Source organism: Balaenoptera physalus (assembly GCF_965194825.1).
Source record: "Balaenoptera physalus genome assembly, chromosome: 3".
Lineage (NCBI taxonomy): Eukaryota > Metazoa > Chordata > Mammalia > Artiodactyla > Balaenopteridae > Balaenoptera > Balaenoptera physalus.
Genome location: NC_138890.1, coordinates 140,549,983 through 140,564,688, shown reverse-complemented (window position 1 = coordinate 140,564,688; position 14,706 = coordinate 140,549,983). Strand labels below are relative to the sequence as shown.

The 14,706-nt window shown below is 34.6% G+C and overlaps 1 long non-coding RNA gene across 1 annotated transcript; it reads left to right on the top strand.

Annotated features, from left to right (window-relative positions):
* The first annotated feature begins 6,155 nt into the window (after window positions 1-6,155).
* Window positions 6,156-14,299, top strand: LOC309657938. The gene is made up of 2 exons (XR_014261976.1): window positions 6,156-8,844; window positions 9,310-14,299. It is a non-coding gene; the product is annotated as an uncharacterized lncRNA (long non-coding RNA).
* The last annotated feature ends 407 nt before the right edge of the window (window positions 14,300-14,706 follow it).

Here is a 14,706-nt window from a genome sequence, read left to right as displayed (position 1 = left end):
AGAAAATATTTGCAAACGAAGCAACTGACAAAGGATTAATCTCCAAAATATAGAAGCAGCTCACGCAGCTCAACATTAAAAACACAAACAACCCAATCAAAAAATGGGTGGAACAACTACTGAGCCTGCGCATCTGAAGCCTGTGCTCCACAACAAGAGAGGCCGCGATAATGAGAGGCCCGTGCACCGTGATGAAGAGTGGCCCCCACTTGCCGCAACTAAAGAAAAGCCCTTGCACAGAAACGAAGACCCAACACAGCCATAAATAAATAAATAAATAAATAAATAAATAAATAAATAAATATATAAATAAATAAATAAACAAAATTAAAAAAAAAAAAAAAATGGGTGGAAGTCCTAAATAGACATTTCTCCAAAGAAGACATACAGATGGCCAAGAAGCACATGAAAAGATGCTGAACATCACTAATTATTAGAGAAATGCAAATCAAAGCTATAATGAGGTATCATTTCACACTGGTCAGAATGGCCATCATCACAATATCTACAAAGAATAAATGCTGGTGAGGGTGTGGAGAAATGGGAACCCTCTTGCACTGTTGGTGGGAATGTAAATTGATACAGCCACTGTGGAGAACAGTATGGAGGTTCCTTAAAAAACTAAAAATAGAAGTACCATATGACCCAGCAATCCCACTATTGGGCATATACCCTGAGAAAAGCATAATTCAAAAAGACACATATACCCCAATGTTCATTGCAGCACTATGTACAATAGCCAGGACATGGAAACAACTGAAATGTCCATCGACAGATGAATGGATAAAGAAGATGTGGCACGTATATACAATGGAATATTACTCAGCCACAAAAAGGCAAAATTGGGTCATTTGTAGAGATGTGGATGGACCTAGAGTCTGTCATACAGAGTGAAGTAAGTCAGAAAGAGAAAAACAAATATTGTATATTAATGCATATATGTGGAATCTAGAAAAATAGTACAGATGAATCAATTTGCAGAGCAGGAATAGAGATGCAGATGTAGAGAATGGACGTGTGGGCATGGGGGGAAGAGGAGGGTGGGATGAACTGGGAGATTAGGTTTGACATAAATACACTACTATGTGTAAAATGGATAGCTAGTGGGAACCTGCAGTATAGCACAGGGAGCTCAGCTCAGTGCTCTGTGATGACCTGGATGGGTGGGATGGGGTGGGGGGTGGGAGGGAGGTTCAAGAGGGAGGGGATATATGTATACATATAGCTGATTCACTTCATTGTACAGCAGAAACTAGCACAACATTGGAAAGCAATTATACTCCAATTTAAAAAAAAATACTAACTAAAACTAGATCTTTTCCTGGTAATTCAGGTTCTTCAATATTAACAACAACCATGCAGTGAGGTTTTCAAGATTCATTGGTAAGTGTTCACTAAGAGACCCAATGCTTCTGTACTTATTTTTAAATTTTTCTTTATGTTTTCAGTAAATATTTGCTGACTCCTTGCTGCATGGCAGTTACTATCCTAAGCACAACAGAGATGCAAGGGATACAAGCTAATGAAGAAATGTTTGTGTGCATGTTTTTTTTAATTCTTTCAGCAGAATATTGCAAGATTTCCATTTTTTTCTGTTATACAAAGTTCATGAGTGAAAGAATGTTCTGCATGACTTTTCTATGGCATTGAGCAAGTCACATGACCTCTTTGGATCTTAGTTTCTTCATCTATAAAGGGTATGTGATGGACCCAATCAATGTCTCCCCAAACTGACTTTTAGACCAAGGTGAGAACAATATCCAGGGTTTCTGCTTTCTTTCTTTTCATTCATTAGCAAATGGTTTGGACTTAGCTTATTTGTTTCTGTTATACACAGTGACAAACACATGATACAGGACTAGAAAACATTTTGCCTTTATATATTGTTGAGATATGGGAATAGTAGTTAAAAAGATAACTTTTACCTTCTTTGAAGTTGAAGAACTAAAGTGCACACATGCATACATACAGTAAAATCTCTAAATGTAGCAAAATTGTTAATAGAAGCCAGTACATATACATGAGAAAATATATATAAAAATCTGACAATTAAAAAAACTTTACATTGGCAACAGAATAATTTATTTTTTTCCTTTAGATATTTATTCAAAACATCACTATTAAGCTTACTAAAGTTATTATTGCTATTGATATTCTGTTTCTTACATATTGTTTTCACAAAAGTGTTTATTTCAAGAATTTATTCCTGTGTTTTATTTTCTTTCTGAAATGTGTAGTCCTGTTTTTCTTATTAAATGCATGGCATCTCTTTGTATTTATGTTAACACTTCCTCTGGGAACACCTAAAATGCTTTTGAAGCTTTTTTTTATATCTTCACAGTATCCCTAAGGGCATTGTCATGGTATATCCTATCTTGGGAAAATAAACCAAATAGAATTTAAATGATAATTATGATTACTGGTGACCCTGATGAGAAACATGATCATTTTTCTCCTTTAGGACCCAATGCAGGATGAGATTTTGTGAAGCAGTGATTATCCTATTTTATTTAGTTTCATTCTTGTCTGAGATACTTGAATTTTTCTTATTCAAAGAACTGATACACTAAGAACAAAACTTTGGAAGATGTCTCAAATGTTGGTGATTACTGAGAAATTTTTGAGATAAGCCCCAACTGGAAGATTGGTTGATATCAATGATTTTGATATTTGTTCACTGTCTTGGAACAGGACAAAGTGGTGACCTTAAAGATACAACTCTTATTTTTAGAAAAAAAGTTATTCTAATCTTGTTGTAATATAAGATGAGGACTATGGAAAAAAAAAATCAGAATGGATCAAATAACTTTTTCTTTGAGCTGTTAGCTCACATCTGATTTTGAAAGTCTAGTGTTTCAGAGTATCCTTATGCCTCCATTTTTAGAGCTAGAGATGGATGCCAGATGGACACCATCTGTATCTATCATTAGTGGACTAATGTTTCTCTACAGTGGGCCAAAAATATGGGAAATAAGAAAGATAAAACAAAAATGTTCAAAATAATATACCCTAAATGGACTATTTTTCACTATTTAGGACCAAAGTAAAATATGTAGCTTAAAAGTTGAATTAGATGCTAAACTGTTTAGTACTGTGAAACACAACTAGCAAACATTTCAAAAAAATAAAATAGAACTCATCAGAGAATATAAATTGATGCCATCTTTATTATGGAGCTCAAAATCAATCTTTTGAAAAAATATGATGAAGGTTGTAAATAAAATATGCATAATTTTATTCTGAGATGTATGGTAAAAAATATTTCTGGTGTTAAGACTGTATCTGTAAAAGCATCCAACAATGGGAAAGGAGAACCAGAAAACTTCCTTAGAGCTCTTTTCCCTGAAATGATTTTTATGTGACTTCTTTGCTTCTAAAAAAGATAAAGATAACTAAAATGACTTTCTCCAAACAAAAATCTATTTACAGAATAGAAAACAAATATGTTTTCTATTCTGAAAACAAATATATTTTCTATGCTATACAAATACATTTAAACTTTGTTTTCAAAAAACTGTGACTGATGAAAAATAAAATGTTTTCAAAATTTGTAGACACCCACCTGCTGCCTACATATCTTCAGCAGTAGTCCAATCAAATGGTCATCTATGCTATGTCTGAATACCTTCACTGGTACAAGTTCAGAAACTCACATTTACATTGAAGACTTCTAACTTTTAAAAAATTTTTCCATAAAATATTACTTATGGCTTCTACACATTCATCCTTGCTTGGCCCTAATGGGTACAATAATAATAAAAATAATAATCATGTTTAAAGTACCTTATACATTTCAAAATACTTTCATACATTTTCCTTTGATATCATTTGATCCACATCAGTATCCACAGGCAGTATCATGATCCACAGGCAGTATCATGGTTAGTAACTCAAGCCCTAGAGTAAGCAGACCTGGATTTAAAGTTTCAATCCATAACTTTGTGACCTTGGGCAAATTACTAGATATGCTAAACCTCGTTTCTTCATCTATAAAATAGAAATAAAAATAGAACAAATCTCTAATTACATAATTTTGACACAGTAGAATGCCTAGGAATGCCTAGTATATAGGTAATGTTCAGTTAGAGTCAATTATTTTTTTTTAATTAATTAATTTATTTTTGGCTGCGTTGGGTCTTCGTTGCTGCATGAGGGCTTTCTCTAGTTGCGGCAAGTGGGGGCTACTCTTCATTGTGGTGCGCGGGCTTCTCATTGCAGTGGCTTCTCTGTTGCCGAGCACGGGCTCTAGGTGCGCGGGCTTCAGTAGTTGTGGCACGCGGGCTTCAGTAGTTGTGGTTCACGGGCTCTACAGCACAGGCTCAGTAGTTGTGGCGCATGGGCTTATTTGCTCCACGGCATGTGGGATCTTCCCGGACCAGGGCTTGAACCCATGACCCCTGTGTTGGCAGGTGGATTCTTAACCACTGTGCCACCAGGGAAGCCCCAACGTCAATTATTTTATTTCATTAAATTATTATCATTATTATTAATTCTTAGGATCTCATCCAGTTTCACGTCTGTAAACTAGACATGCCCAATTCTTCATATGGTATAATTTTAATTCTTATAATCTTGATTGTACTTCTCTGATTTGACTTTGCTTTATCTGTATTATTCTTTGTGTGAGGCATATGAAATAACCCTCTCAAATTTTTAATATATTCCTTAATGTAAGCCAAGAATACATTTGATTATTAAGAAATTATATCACATTTTGTCTAATTGTTTGCTCTCAAGACTGCAAGCTCCTTGAGCACTGGGTCATAAGTTATTCTACACTTTACCTCAAAATCTAGCTATAGGTAGGCTGATACTTGATAGGTGTTTGATATAGATTAGATTATATCCTTTTTTTTAAGTCGACATTTGTCTTTTAATTACTCATTATGATCACTAAGATTCTCCTGCTTTGTAACAACATCATTTTTCAAGTAACTTGCAATAGAGTTGGCAGTGAAATCTTACTGAATAGAACTAGAAATTTCCCTCTCACCTGATGTAGGTCATTTCATTAATTATATAATATCACAAGATACTCAGCTACTGTCCTCAAGCCTACTTCATTCCATTTTGAAACTTTTTCAACTGTCATTTGAATGCTTCACTGAGGGAAAAGTGAAAAAGCATGAAGTTGGAAAGTTAAGTGGAATGAAATAAAACTTTTTTTTAAATTAAAAAGTCAAACTTTTTAACTTTATCCCATAGACAATGGGGGAAGTCCTTTAAAATTTTAAGCCTGAAAATGACTTGAAAAATAATATTGTTTAGAAAAATTTTTTTTAGAAATACAATTCTATTGGTAATGTGGAACATGTATCAGAAAATAACAAGAGTGCAGGCTCACAAAATATTTAGTAGATTTAAAATAGTAGTTCAGAAAAGAGTACACGTGAACTGGAACCAAGCAATAATATCTCTGTTTTCTTTCTAATTATCCATTAAAATATCCTGTAAGAAATATGTTTAGAGTTCAATGATATAATAAACAATATAAAAAGATGAATATCTATGCAAAGTATCAGTCAATTTAAAATATGGAATACAAAGTATCTAGCACAAATAGTAAGTTTATGGTGAAAGTTTATTGAATAAATGAAGTTTGGAAACTCATGAGGATTATAATTTTTTTTTAATTTATGAGGTAGTGAAACTATATCACTTAAGGCTTGTATCAAAAAGAACTGAATTACCAGTAATCAACGGTTTTCCTTAAGAATTGCTTTGGTTTCGTATTTGCTTTAAGTTTCTTATTTTTCCTTAAAAATTAAGTGTTTGGATGAATTCTTTATCAGATAGTTCATTACCTGTTTTACAATCATCAAAATGTGTAGTATTACTCAAATTGAATAATTCCAAGATTGAGTTAATTAATTAAAAAACTGTAATAGGGAATTCTCTGGCAGTCCAGTGGTTAAGTTGCCACACTCTCACTGTGGAGGGCCCAGATTCAATTCCTGGTTGGGGAACTAAGATCCCACAAGCTGTATGGTGTGGCAAACAAACAAACAAACAAACAAACACCACCACCAAAAAAACTATAATAGATCTCTTAACTTAGTAATGTCGTTTATGAACATGTAGTGTTCTGTTCGTTGATGAGAGCATCATATAAAAAGACAAGCATATCAAACTAGAAAAGTGTATAATTTGTACATCTAGTCAATATTGATACAGATGATTATAACATAATTTTAAACATTGTCTAATTTATCTGAGCATTATTTTTTATAATGTTAGTGGTTCTCTGAAGCAAACTAATAAAAAAGAGACCTTAATGAACTGTTGGCTTGAATTGTTTCAGCTCTGTAAGATAATGATGTTGAATCTTAAACATGAGAAAAGTGGAGAGGAGTTAAAGGAGATGTAAAAAAAGAGGTTAAAAGTTAAGAAAATGGTAACTATGAGAAAGGTGTATCAGTTAGTACCACTTAACAAACTCCAAAACTCCATGACATAAAATGGCAACCATTTTTTTAACTCCTGTATTTGTAAGTCAGCTGAGGTTGAGCTGATCTGGTCTGGGGTTAGTGAGGCTTGATTGCAAGCTATAGTGAGGCTTGATTGCAGGTTCATGTCTCTTCTGTGTATTTCTCATCCTTTTTGGATTGGCTGCCTAGCTTAGGTATGTTCTCATGGTGACACCAGAAGCTCAGCATGTAAAAGAGAATTGTCACTTCTACCCATGTTCCATTGGCCAAAGCAAGTCATATGACTGAGCTCAAAGTCATAAAGTATGAAAATACTGTGCCTTTAGTGGGAGCAGCTGCAAAGTTGCATGTCAAAGTGTGTCAATTAGGGAGGTCAGAAATATTGGGGCCAATAATTCATCTACCATTAAATGTTAACTGGGAGCCTGATTATAAAGCTTGGGGAAGAAAGTGTCTTGGGCAACTGAGTTCAAATTCAGCTAACCCTTAATCCTAGACAAATTTCTTAAAAAGTTACTGAGAGTTAGGTAAACTGTATGAATTGTGTGGACACCTAAGCTATATAGTCCTGTTTCACTGCTGCTTTCTGAAACCTCTTCTAATGCCTTTGCAGGCCTCCAGAACTGCTAAAAGAGATGCAGGATCATTAAGAAATCAATGAAAATAGCCTTAAAATTTGAGTTATCATCAATGTTTGCTTTATTGCATCATGATTCTTGATAGTGGGAAACTGACCAAGTTATATTTGATTATGTAGGTTACCATGGCAGACTTACATCCTTGAGCTTTCTTGTTGTTAGATGAAAGGTATCTAAACTTTCCAAAATTTTATCCAAGCAGAGGACTCATCTGGAAATGAGTATCTTATCTTTATTTCTTATCATCAGGGGAGTAGGAAGAGGGAGAATAAGAGTAGTAGGCAAGTAGAACTTTACGAAGTTAAATACATTAGATTTTAAGGATCTTATATCCAATTATAAGTGCTTGCCTTCAGGCCTGTCCTTTATAAGGGCCCAGAAAAAAGTCTCATATTTCAAATAACTGCCAGTTATTAAGGTAAAATGCATTCTCTTGCTGTTTATAGTCTATTCATGTAACTACCATCACAGAAGGGCAGAATTGGGATCAAGGATTCTTCTCATATTCTGGAATATTTGCTGGTGGTGCCTCTTCCTCCTATTCTCAGGGCCCCAAAACTTGTATTGGTCACTCATTCAGTCTAAATCTGGAGCCCAGAAAAAAATCACCCATAGTCTCCAAAATTGCTTATTTTGGCCACTGAAAATCAGAATTGTGGATATGTGTAATAAACCAGAACTAATCTGGCTTGCAAATAAAGGGTTTTTATTGATGTATCAGATGCTTGAACATCTGGAGGAGAAAACAAAGGCAACCACAGAGGCAAAAGAAGTTAAGCTTCTGTACTATCATCCAAGGCAGAATTCTTTTTCCTTTCATGATGCTTCAGTGCTTATTTTTACTTGGAAGTTGAGAATTGAAAACTTCTTTCTATATGTAACTTCACCAAGCTTCTTTCTAATTATCCATTACTCATATTTTGAGTAAAGATAAAAAGAAGGAAGAGTAATAGTTGTAGTAACAGTAGTAGTTCTTACCTGAGACTAGCTTAAGCTTGGATTACACATTTGAGGTGCATTTCATTTTTCTGACATCTAAACCTGTATTTTAGGGGGAAAATTAAAATTACTGATAAACATTATTCATGGTATCTAATGTTTTCTTGTGTTAAACTGGAATCTATAGTTTGGGGGAGAGATTAAATAGATTGATTGCATTTTAGTTTGTTAATAGATAAGAATATTACATAGAAAGATGTGTTAGAATAGCCTCACTTTATCCATCAGTGACAAATACTCCTATATTTATTACAGCAGTGCTACTTACTCAATTTCATTAGGTCAGGAACTATTTGTTTACATATCAGTAGTGGGTGACTGCCTTCCCTAGTCATGCTTAAATGGAGCTGAGATGCTGTACTTAAAGACCTAGCCCCATTCAGTTCTTGAGATAAATCTAACCAGAGAAGAAAGGAATAGTAATAAAATAATAACAGTAATAACAACACATTTTGTTTATTATGTGACAGGAACTGTGCTGAGTGCTTTTCATTCATTCAGTCTTCATCATCATCCTGGGTTAGGCCTGGACATTATGCCCATTATCCACTTTACAGATGAGAAGATTGGATCTCAGATAAATGATCTAATTTGCTCAACATCACATAGCTAACAGGTGGTGAGGCACTGAGCCTTCAGAATCATGCTCCAACCATTACACTATCCTGCCTCCTAGAAGATAAGAGTCTTAGATTACTTTTGCTAGAGTATAGGTTGTCTTCAGATATACTATTGCTCAGTGCATACAGCTGGATCCACACTTTAGTTTCATGGTAGGTGTTTACAGTTCCTTTTTAGTTCTAAACCTCAAACTAATATTTGAGATCTGAAAAGCTACCTATTCGAGACTAACTGTCCATTTGCCTTGGAGTCCCACTCTCAGTAGACGTTGCATTCCTGGGCACTGGCCTGAAAGGAGCTCAAGTTAACCTCCTCTTCTCATATGCCACTCCCACAGGAGCAAGCTCTACAGTCTGGCCTGTGTCCCATGGTTTCCTCCCTTTTCTAAGATAACCATTTAAGTTTCATAACATCTCACATCTGAGTCCATCTGAATTGTGAAAGAAATGTATCTGCCATGAGTCATGTACTTTCTTAATATAGCTTATCATCAGTAAGAAGCATCTTAACAGAGTTGATTGGAATAACTGTCCTCAGTTCTATCCTGGATTGAATCTGTGACATCTTTCTTACCATGATAATATATCCCAAAGTTCTAAAATCATTACCCAAAACACTAGCAGGTCCTGATTATTTCTTAGGTGTCACACGTTGTTACCCATAATAAGATACTGAAGGTTGTGAACGACTTGCTTTTTATCTTATAAGTTAAGACATAGTCAATATTTCAGTACACTAACATTATTTTTATTCATTTGAATTCCAATATGTTTTCTTAAATTGGAGGAAAAAATGATAGCGTGACAGCTAGCAAACCAGAAATTATATCTCACTGTTGCCTTCTTTATTGTATCTTCTGAAGAACACTGTCATTCATATTATATGGTATATTATCTCTAGGTTTGGTGTGCATTTCTATCAGTTGATCATGTCTGCTTATTTTCCCTTGGAAAATGGATCAAGGAGATAGTGTGTTAGCTGATTTGATAAATTTCCCAACATTTTGCAAAGTAGTTGACCAACTTTTCTTTGTGATGTTAGATGGTATTACTAGTCAAGACTTTGTTTTGTTTAAGAAAGCTGACTTTCTTATTCTAAAACTTGTAAATAGGCATACAAAATAAAATTGCTATGAGTAAATATTATGATATTGAAATTTGATGAGTAAATATTATGATAAAGTTTCAGAGTAAAATTTCCCTTGCAAGTTAAAAGTGTTTCAAATGAAGGAAATCACAAAGTCACATGTAAAAGAAAATAAGAGGAAAAGAGCAATAGAATAAACATTTTGGGTTTCATAATTCAATCTAAAAATTAAGGTGCATTTATTTGATTGGCAGTTGACAAAAAAACCTCAATGTCCAGGAAGCAGTTATTAGTCTGTAGAATTCAGTGCTCTTAGACACAATGCTAGTATTGCTAGTATTTTAACAACACTGAAATTATTTCTTAAAAGAGTGTTGTCAAGTACCCTTTCTCCTAAATCCTTTAGTTGGTAATAAAAGCTGCAACTTTCTCTTATTTTATTGAGGTTTCCCTGTATGAAAGCATTACCACATTTTCAGATAACTTATATTGTTAGATATTTCTGTAAATGAGTATGATTTTTGGTAAATGGTGATAGGTTTACAACCAAGGACAATGAAATATCTGTGCTAAAGAAATGTAGGACCCTGAAGTTTTTCCTATGCCACATAAAGATTTGTGTCTTGAATACATTCATCCAGTGTTATTGTCTGTTCCTTCTCTATGTTTAGTTAGTATCAAATACCAGTCTTTTGTTTATTGTATAGTAAGCTTACAAAGAAAAGGCAAATTCTCAGCCATTTATGCAGACATTTGAATACCATGTCTGAATGTTTGGATCATCCAAACGGAACCTACGGCATTCTGACCATTAGCTGGGTGACTAGTTACGGGCTGAGGGCCTCACCTGAGTAACTCGAGAATCCCTTCAATCTGGCTCTTTGATTTGGCTTTCACAGGCCAGTACTTTTTATTTCTTCTCATCTGTCTGCTATCATGTTAACAAGACAAGGCAAATCTCTGCAGCTCATTGACAACGTAATAAGATGAGATTAGAATTTCACCAGCGAAAGAATGGCTTCTTTTAGGGCTTTAGGCTTGAGGCTAATGTTTGTATGTGCCTTGGTGATCAAAAAAGAAAAAAAAAAAAAAAAGCAAGCCAAACAAACAAACAAGTAAAACCATAATAGCTGCCTACAAGGACTTCTTACTCAAATCTGCTTAGCCTGATTGAAACCCGGATAAGTTCCAAACCAAAACGATGCAACATCTTTCATGTCACTGACATAATACTGTCAGGAAGCTTACCCCAATGTTGTTTTTGTACCGCTAATAACTGTTATCCCATTTACATTTTGTTAATATAAACCCTGGTTCAAGGAAAGTCAATTGATGCTGGAAGCTACTGGAAAACGGCTACTTCATTTAAGGCGTTTAGAACAAATAGGTGGAATGTGTGATATTGTATTAAATACTGAAGATTTTGGCAACTTCTAAAGGCATTTTGAACTAACATAAATAAAACTTTCAAAAAAATTGGGAGGGAGACAGTGTTGTTTATTGTGCAAGAACAATCAAGCACACTTAATGGAATATTGTGACAAAGAGCCACAAATTAATATCTAATCTCAATATATGCAAGGCTTTTATCTTCCTAAAGCTGACCAAAAAGACTAAAACAAATTGTCTTAATTGTGTTTATATTTTCAAGCCACATTTTCCATATACAATTAAGTTATTTAAAACTCTGCAATTGAAGTACTTGTTTTTAATAATAAGATATGGGTTTATTTGATTAAAATGTGATTTGGCATGGTTATATGTCTAACATTTTAATTAAGGAAATTGCATTTGCTTTCTTGATATTTGTCTATACTCTGACTAGTTGTTTTATCATTTACACATGACATATAAACACATTTTGCAAATTAGTTCACTGGTTATTCCATGTCCTGTGAAATTTAGATAGTGGAAAGATATATAGAATATGTAAATAATATATGTGTGCATTAGCTTGCATGCAATAGAAAGTTAGGTAAATAAAACTACTTTAGGGCTTCCCTAGTGACGCAGTTGTTAAGAATCCGCCTGCCAATGCAGGGGACACGGGTTCGAGCCCTGGTCCAGGAAGATCCCACATTCTGTAGAGCGTGTGCCACTACTGAGCCTGCACTCTAGAGCCCGTGAGCCACAACTGCTGAGACTGTGTGCCACAACTACTGAAGCCTGCACGCCTAGAGCCCCTGCTTCACAACAGGGGAAGCCACCGCAATGGAAGCCCACCATTGCAACTAAGAGTAGCCCCCGCTCGCTGCAACTAGAGAAAGCCTGCGCTTAGGAACAAAGACCCAATGCAGCCATAAACAAACAAACAAACAAACAAATAAATAAATAAAACTAATGTGCTCTATTCATTATTAATCAGGGCAACTCAAGAACTTAAATAGTCCTGGCCATTTTAGCAGGAATAAAGATGTTTTTAAAAGAGCAGCAGTCCTGTAACAAATCCTGTTTCTCAGCTCTACTAATTGCTTTCTTTGCATTAAAATCCTTGCTAGTGCTGAAAGGTAAAAGCAAGCTAGGAAGCTGCAAGACTGAGAAACCCAAACAACTCTTTAAAAAAATTTTCTTTTCCAGTCCAGTACCTTGAGAATTTGCCATCTGGATTGCATACCGTATTCAGTGATTTAGCTCTAGACGTTTTTAAACAGTAGCACTGTAGCATTTCAGCATGTTGTCTCATGATAAAATAAATGTTCTGTGCATTAAATTATGCTGGTATGTATTTAACACTCCCCATGTGACCAACGGACACAGTGAGGACAGGTACTTACCAATTTGGTTTCGATATATCAGAATTTTGATAATGTATTATGCATGTATTATCAGCTCTGCATTCATTGATATTTAGGGGAAAATATTTCAGAGATAAATACGTCTAATTTTGTATTGCTTTGGGCTTTCTCAAGGTTAATTAGTATCCAAGTGACTAAGATATTTTATTCCTCTTTAATACTTTCATCCCAGGGTGATATTTGCCTGAGGTTGCACTGTTTTTGATTAACTCTTTGTGATAATGAAAACCATGAGAATGGCCTCGTGTAGGAGTTCCTTCTTTTCTGATGTTACATATAAAACTGCGGAAGTCTTCCGATATTTAACACTAAACTTTTGTCCCTTTCTGCACCTAGACCTCAAACTAATTATGAAAGTGTGAGGAATGATTTTGTCTAAAGTCATTACTGTTTTCTAAGGTGTGCCTAAGTGAAGAGTTCAACTATTTTTATTGGGGGAAAAAAACCCACGTACTAATGAGGGCTCAAGGCAATTTTTGTGCTCTCCAAGGACAGACAGGGAGTCAGATCAACAATTGTACATAGAAGATAGAGACACACGGACTGATGCCTTTTCTATTGTGATAAAGAGTATATTTTGAGCTAATCTGCAATGACTACTGGTATTTCCTCCATGATCTGAATTGAAAATAGAAAAACAACCAACTAGATAAAATTGTCAAAGTTGTTCGAGGAGAAACCTAAAAATGTAATAATAATTTTTTTCTTCCAGAAACTATACTAGATTGTGAAAAAAGGAAATTCCCTTCTCTTTTATTTTACTTCTGTTTTGGTGAGCACATTTTGGTGCTGCTTTTTATTAAATGAAATATGTAATGGGCTCAGTGCGCATGTTAATCTACAGACATAATTACAATGAGAAATGGACTTATTTAGAGACAACTATAATCTCTCCACCTTTCAGTTTACTCTTTACCAAGTTATGTCTGAATCCAAAAGGGAAAGATAATTCATAAACCAATTTGTACCATTATTACACTTTCAAGAAGTTAACACTTTATACTACACCTTTGCTTCTACTCAATTTTCTTCACCATTAACTGAAGCAATTAAAAAATTTAATTGAGATATAATTGACATAGAACAGTATGCTATTAGTTTCAGGTGTACAATATAACATAATGATTCGATATCTGTATATATGTATTATGAAATGATTACCACAAGAAGTCTAGTTAACATCCATCACCACAAAGAGTTACAAAAAAGCAATTTTAATTGATGAAAATATTTATATCCAATGGGCTTGGGTTAATAACCTATGTGTTATTTGATGTTTTTCAGGTTGTAAGAATAAATTCAATTTGCCTCAGTAAATGGAGAGTTTGTTGGAAAGTTAGCAAGGGAAGATGGAGAAAAATGGCTCAAATGTCTCAATGAGGTATCACAAACATCTTTCTGTGCCATTTAGTTAAAAAAATTAGGTTTCATAGCTTAGGAGCAGGTCTAATGACTCAGTGGCAATTCTAGTAGCTATTGCACAAGCACTGGGTCACTTTTCCATCTTCATTCATTCTGTTCACTCTATTGCCAACTAACTGATATGTCTCTCTTTTTCTCTCTGTCTTTTATAAATGGGAAAAAAGAGGTTCCAGTTGGTCTGGCTAGTCACCTCCAGAGTAGGTACACATCGTTCAGAGTCTACCTCACAGCCTCCTTGCAGGATGATTGCTTTATTTCCCATGTCCATTCCAATTAGCTCTCATCCAGGCAGGCCACACATGGTAAATTTTTTTAAAAAAAGCAATTCAGGTATAACAAACACATAAGACTGGGGTTATGAACATGGCAGTGAGTCTGAGACTTCTCACAAGACTGCTATATAACTAGCAGATAATTTGTGTGGCCTGGCCATGCATTTGGATCCAGAGAAAAGAAATGCTTGTTTTATATTATTAAAAATTTACTATTTGAGTAGCTCAAAGTACATAAGTTTATTAACTGATAACTTTAAAAAACAGCTATTTGAAGGAGAAATGATATGTAATAAATGAGAGTATATATTATAAGAAATGCTAAACTGGTTTCATATTGAAAGGCAATTGAAATAGTCAGCTGCCTCTTCTCATCAGCTGAGTGCTGTTAAGTACTTATTCATTAATTGCTAAGAGCTTCTAATGAATATTGACATAGGCCTGC